Below are 6,390 nucleotides of genomic sequence, written 5' to 3'. Positions count from 1 at the left end.
ACCTGTATGAAGCAGAAGGCTTCACCAGTCTCCCCTTTTCTATCTTTATCAGACTATGTAAAAGGTCAGCCTACATCTTTTTTATGATCTGGGAAGCTCACACTACACCATTTGATATGATGGAGGGAAGACATTGCACAAAATGTGGCCTCCAGATTTCAATTCCCCAACACAGGAAAGATGTCAGCGAGCCAGAGCAGGTTTGGGAAGGCACATTCAAGGTGATTGGAGCTGGAGCACCTCACCTTGAGGAGAGGCTGAGGGAACAGGGCTTATCATAAAATCACAGAACTCTATGAGTAGGAGGGGATCCGTAAAGGTCATCTAGTCCAACTCCCATGCAGTGTACTGGGACACCTACAGCTGGATCAGGTTACTCAGAGCCCCGTCCAGCCCGACCTTGAATGTCTCCAGGAATGGGGTTTTGTCCACAGTTTATGGGCTGCTTTGGCCCAGTTCCGTGACTGGTGGGGTGGAGCAGGTCCAAAGAAGGGCAACAAGGCTGGGGAAGGGCTTGGAGAATATGGCCTACAAGGAGAGACTGGAGGAACTGGGGCTGTTTAGTCTGGGAAAGAGGAGGCTGAGGGGAGACTTTATTGCTCTGCCAATCCCTGAAAGGTGATTTCAGCAGAGCGGGGTTGGTCTCTTCTCACTGGTGACAAGTGACAGAATGAGGGGAAATGGCCTCGAGTTGTGAAAGAGGAGATTTATGTTGGATAGCCAGGTTGGAAAAACTTCTTTATGGAAAGGGTTGTCAGGCACTGGAATGGGCTGCTCAGGGAGGTGGTTGAGTCACCATCCCTGGATGTGCTTAAAAACCTCATGGATGTGGTGCTCAGGGACGTGATTTAGCAGAGGGCTGTTAGTTAGGGTAGGATGGTCAGGTTGTGGTTGGACTCGGTATCTTGAAGCTCTTTTCCAACTGAGCCATTCTATGATTCTATGATTCTGTGATCCTGTATCTATTCCAGGTCCATCCCATATCCAGAGCCCATCCCATCTATATCCCATTTCCCGATATTCCATTCTGTATCCATCCCACATCCATACCCCTACACCCCACATCCCAATCCCAAATCTCACATCCCAATCCCACATCCAACATCCCAACCCCATACCCTATATCCCACGTCCCAACGCCGATTCCAAATCTCATTCCCGATCCCTCATCCCAATCCCAGTCCCAATCCCACATCCCTAACCCCCATCCCGATCCCAAATCCCATCCCTATAGCATTAGGGCGCATCCCGAGCCCCCTCTTCCCCCACTGCCGCTCCACCCCGCCCCCGGCCTCTCATTGGTCAGGGGCAGTTCCGGCCCATCGTGCCTCTCATTGGTCAGCGGCAGCTCCGGCCCGCCTCCAGTCTCCGATTGGCGAGTAGCAGCACCGCCGTCTCTGATTGGCCGAGGCGCAGCGTGCAGGCTCTCCCCTCAGATGACGCCGGTCCCGCAGCCTGGACAGCCGCGCAAGGCGTTGCAGGTGCTGGGCCGGAGCTTTCCAGGCAGCAACGAGACGGAACCGCGGCACGGGGTCTGGGGAAGAGGAGCACTGCGGAGCTGGAGGTGTGCGGGAGAATGGCTCCGGGCCGAGGCCGGGGAGAAAAACCGTGCGCGGCCCCAGCCGCCCCGCCCTCCCCTTGCCTCCCCTCCGCCGTGGGATGCGGGGATTTGGGACGGCTGAAGGACTCGGGGCCCCCATTGCCGCAGCGCTGCTTTCCGCATCCGGGCCGTGCCCCCCCGAGCCCTCCAGTGCTGCTCCCGGTGCCCCCAGGGGCTGAGGTGGGCTGTGGGGATGACAGGGGGATATGGGGGAGATATGGGGGGGATGTGGGAGTTTAGGGGGCTGTGGGGGATATTGGGAGATATGGGGGGCTGTGGGATACTATGGAGCTACAGGGGGGGTATAGGGTGATGTGGGGATATAGGGGGCTGTGGGAGGTCTGTAGGAGTGGATATGGAGGATATGGGGTAACAGTGGGTTCTGGGGGGATACTGGGGGCTATGAAGAAACAGGTAGTTCTGAGAGGAATATAGGGGTGGTGGGGGCTGTTGGGGGCTCTGGAGGGATATGGGGCTATAGAAAGCTGTGGGAGACTATAGAAGGGGTATAAGTGGATATGGAACAAGAGGGAGCTGTGGGGGATATAGGGGATTGTGAGGGGCTGCGGGTGGTAATAGGGCCAATGTGGGGCTGTAGATGGCTTTAAGGGCTGGGGGGCTGTAGGGAAGGTTTTAAGGTTGTAGGGGGGCAATAGGAGGCTGTGGGGCTATTGGGATCTGGGGGTGGTATGGGGGCTGTAGGGAGCTATACAATTCTATTGGGGAGCTATAGGGGGCTTTGTGGAGGAATATGGAGCAATAGCGGGGATGTTATAGGGGGTTATAGAGTTATAAGGGGTTTTGGTGGGCTGTGGGAGGATTTGGGGTGATAGGGGACAGGGGGGCTATAGAGAGGGATGTTGTGCTATAAGGGGTTGTGAGGGGGCTGTGGGGGGATATAGGGTGGCTGTGGGAGGCTCTTGGTGGATATAGGCTCTTGGGGGCTAAAGGGGGTGTATGGGAAATATGGATCTATAAGGGGCTGTGTGGGGCTGTAGGGTGATACAGGGCTATAGGGTGGGCTAGAAGGGGATGTGGGGCTAAAAGGCTCTCCCTTCCTTTGCCCCCTCCCATATCTTTTCCCCTTCCGTAGCAGGGTGGGTAAAATGCTAGTCATGATATTTAAATTAGAATTGAAGTTGTGGATTGGAATAGAATATGTTTTGTGGTCTTAAATCTGAAACATGTTTTCTCCTTGGGCTTTAGGTACAGATATTGTTTAATAATGACTTTGGAGAAGGTTTCACTATCCAATCTCCTGATCAGGAAGAGAAAAGAAGGTTTTTGGAGGATTTAATCATGAGTTGAGCTGCTGCTGAACCTCCACTTGCAACCAGCAAGCAGGTTGTGCATCTCAGCCTTTCCTCACTGCAAGGTACCAGCAACTCAGTCTGTGCTTTGGTGGTGATTTTCCACCAGCACTTCTGCTTGTATGTGAGCACCAGGCATCTGCTAACGTTGTCTGATGGCTTTAGGCTGGGCTGACACGGGAAGCACTGCCTGCAGCAGCACCAGCTGAGCTCTGTGTGCCAGGAGAAGGAATGCGGTGTCTGGAGGAGGAGGAGGAGGAGATGACCCTGTGTGACTCAGCATGTTCTGCAGGGCCGTTCCTCACAGACTGCCACTGACAGACGTTTGGGGCATTGCAGAGCCTGTTGGTGCGGAGGAGGTAAATTGGTGTTGATCTGTAATGCCATTTGATCGGTGTGCATGCAGAATTTCTCCATGTTTGAATTTCTCAGTGTTTGTGGCCCTGGTTTTGTTCAAAGATATCAGACTTCTGTGCGCCTTTCTTCCCCCTCCAGCCAGTTCCTCTGTTACTCACGTCCTAAGGCAGTAAAGGAGTTCCCTTGCTGTGTAGGAATGGTTCCTGTGCAAGGCCATGATCGTCTGCCTGTACCATATACTGAAGGTGATGGTTTTGTGACTGCAATTATGGAGTTGGCTTTTTTAATGGCAGTTGCACCTGCTAACGTGCAGCTCTTTCTGACACAGGCATGTTGGAAACATCCAAATAATTTTTGTCAGGACGGTATCTCTGATAAAACCAGATTTTATTTGCCATTGCAATAGCGTGCGTCCCGCAAGCAGGAGCGCACCTATGGACACAAGATGATAGTCTTTATACCCTGTTTTTCCCTTTACCCATCTCCCTGCCCTGTTTCCCCATTGGCTGGGTTGTATGGGAACTGCTGAATCATGGCCTGAACCTCTGATTAGTCACCTGAGGCGAGCAATGAGGCAGCCCTGGGAGCACAGGTGAAAGCAATTCAGCTGTGCTGCAGGAAGGGGTGGAGCCTGGCTCCACCTCTCCTAGACCCATTTAAGAGCTGACTACCAGTGGGGAAGGATCTCTCTCTCTCTCTTCGGGAGATCCACTCCACTGGAGTTTCCTGAGCGAGCCCACGACTTGGGTAAGCCTCCTATTTATTCTCTTTGTCTTGCTGTGCCTAACTCTCTTGCTTATTTCATTATTATAACATCTTAATATTATTAAATTATTTAATATTCCTTTATATAATTTTCATTGATTATACATTTGGCGAGCCTGGCAGGCAAGCCAAATATACTGAAACTTACACTATGTCCTTTCTTTGGAATTTCTGTAAATGGTTCAAGGGGGAGAACGCTACCCCCCTAGATAAGATAATTCCAGGGCAGATCCCAGGATTTGCGGGATCCCCATATTATGAATTGGCAACTATCATTGAAAAATGGGGTCCCCTAAGTGTTGTGGGAAACGTTTCCCCATATCGCCTAGCGGATTACTTTCAGGGACTAGGCAAAGATATATTAGTCACTAGAGAAAGACAATTAGCTGCTTCTACAGTGGCATGGCCGCTATTAAATGCTTTAAACAATGCCAAAATAAGGAATAATACTTTAGTGAATGAAAATGAACTTTTAAAAAATCGTATTGGAACGTTAGAACAGGAACTTGGCCTATTAACAGGGAAAAAAACAATTCTACGTCTTCCAATAGGTCAAGTTCGTAGTATTTCAATAGACAATGACCAGGCTCCTGAATCAACGGACTGTGTTGATCAGGAAAATAAACAATCTAAATGAGATCTTGAATCCCCAGTTTTGACGGACGCACTAGAAGTGCGTCCTGTTATAACTCAAAAAACAAAAAAGGTACAGGACAGACTGGCAGGGGTGCTGCCTGATCAGTGGCCCCCCGCTCAAACCTACTTGCACGTAACAGCCCGACCGTACACAGCAACAGAACTGATGGACTTAGTCCAACGATTCAGGGAAAAACCTAGGGAAAGTGTGACAGCTTGGTTACTGAGACTATGGGATTCTGGGGCAGAAAGTGTTCTGGTGAATGGCCCGGAAATAGCCAAATTGGCCACAATGACCATCCATCCTGCTCTTAGACAGAGACTATATGCAGGTGATCAATATAATGATGAAAACCATTCTATAATAGAATGGTTAATGGCGGCCTGCCGTATGGCATGGCCCAATAAATCTGATATTCCTTTACATACAGGGATGTGGTCCTCTGTGGGGGACCTTCAAAATTACATTCGTGAGCTAGGTGTAAGGGAAGCGATTTATGAAGATACTTTTGATGGCCCGGATCTCAGCGGGGATGAGAGACCTAATTTTACAACAAGCCCCCTCCCATCTGTATGGCACTCTGGTCTCTATATTAAATCCCCTAGTGGCCTCAGAAGCAGTTGTCCAGCAGGCTGCCCAGTTAGTGGCTGATCTAGGAGAAACAGAACGCCTGCGGAATAGGCGCAGCATTCGGTCACTAGAAGAAGCCGAGGTCTTGCCGGTGACTAAAACCAAAATACCGGCTACCCGAGCTCCTCCATCGGGACCCATAAGGGTCTCCCGAAAACAAATGTTTAATGATTTAATTTGGGCTGGGGTCCAATTTGCTAAGATTGACGGCCAGCCCAACCATATCCTTCTCCAACTGTGGAAACAACTAAAGGACAACCAAAAATTTCAGACCTACCCTAAGAAGCCAAGGGTAAGGGTTATAGAGAGAAAGCCAACAATGACATGGAACTTAGACGATTTCACTGTTCCTAATAGGAAAAAAAAGCCGCCTCAGGTGTCTCGGGCTACAATGCCTGAGCCACCGGAAGCAAAAGAATTGGACATAGCTCAATTCATGGCGTGACGAGGGATGTTAGTCCCCCTGGGGCCTCCAGACGGGAACGGAGGCCCTATGTAGAATTAACGATTTACTGGTCCCAAAAAAACATTCAAAGAGTTATGGCACTAGTGGATACCGGAGCAGAAACATCAGTTATTTATGGAGATCCGACCAAATTTGATGGGGACAGAGTGATGATTGGTGGCTTTGGGGGACAGACTATTCCTGTCACCCAAACATGGTTGAAACTGGGGGTTGGGCGTCTCCCACCTTGGGAGTATAGGGTATCTATTGCCCCAGTCCAGGAGTACATCTTGGGCATAGATATTCTACAGGGTCTGGCTCTCCAGACAACTGTGGGAGAGTTCAGACTTGGACAGAGATGTATCAGTATCTGGGCGGTGCAGGCAATATTAAGAGGCCATGTGAAACATGGGCCTATTTGCCTACCGAAACCGCGCTGGATTACTAATGTAAGACAGTACAGACTCCCGGGTGGGCAAGATGAAATATCGAGAACGGTGCAGGAATTAGAAAAAGTGGGCATTATCAGACCTGCACACAGCCCATATAATTCCCCCATATGGCCAGTGCGGAAGTCGGATGGCACATGGAGAATGACAGTGGATTACAGAGAATTAAATAAGGTCACACCGCCTATTCATGCGGC

General features: G+C 50.3%; 1 pseudogene; it reads left to right on the top strand.

Annotated features, from left to right (window-relative positions):
• Positions 1 to 4,635: 4,635 nt before the first annotated feature.
• Positions 4,636 to 5,973, top strand: LOC149913834 (uncharacterized; annotated as a pseudogene).
• The last annotated feature ends 417 nt before the right edge of the window (positions 5,974 to 6,390 follow it).

This window comes from Phasianus colchicus, chromosome 34 (genome assembly GCF_987193195.1).
Source record: "Phasianus colchicus chromosome 34, bPhaCol1.hap1.1, whole genome shotgun sequence".
Classification (NCBI taxonomy): Eukaryota; Metazoa; Chordata; class Aves; order Galliformes; family Phasianidae; genus Phasianus; species Phasianus colchicus.
This window is presented reverse-complemented; position numbering and strand designations above follow the sequence as displayed.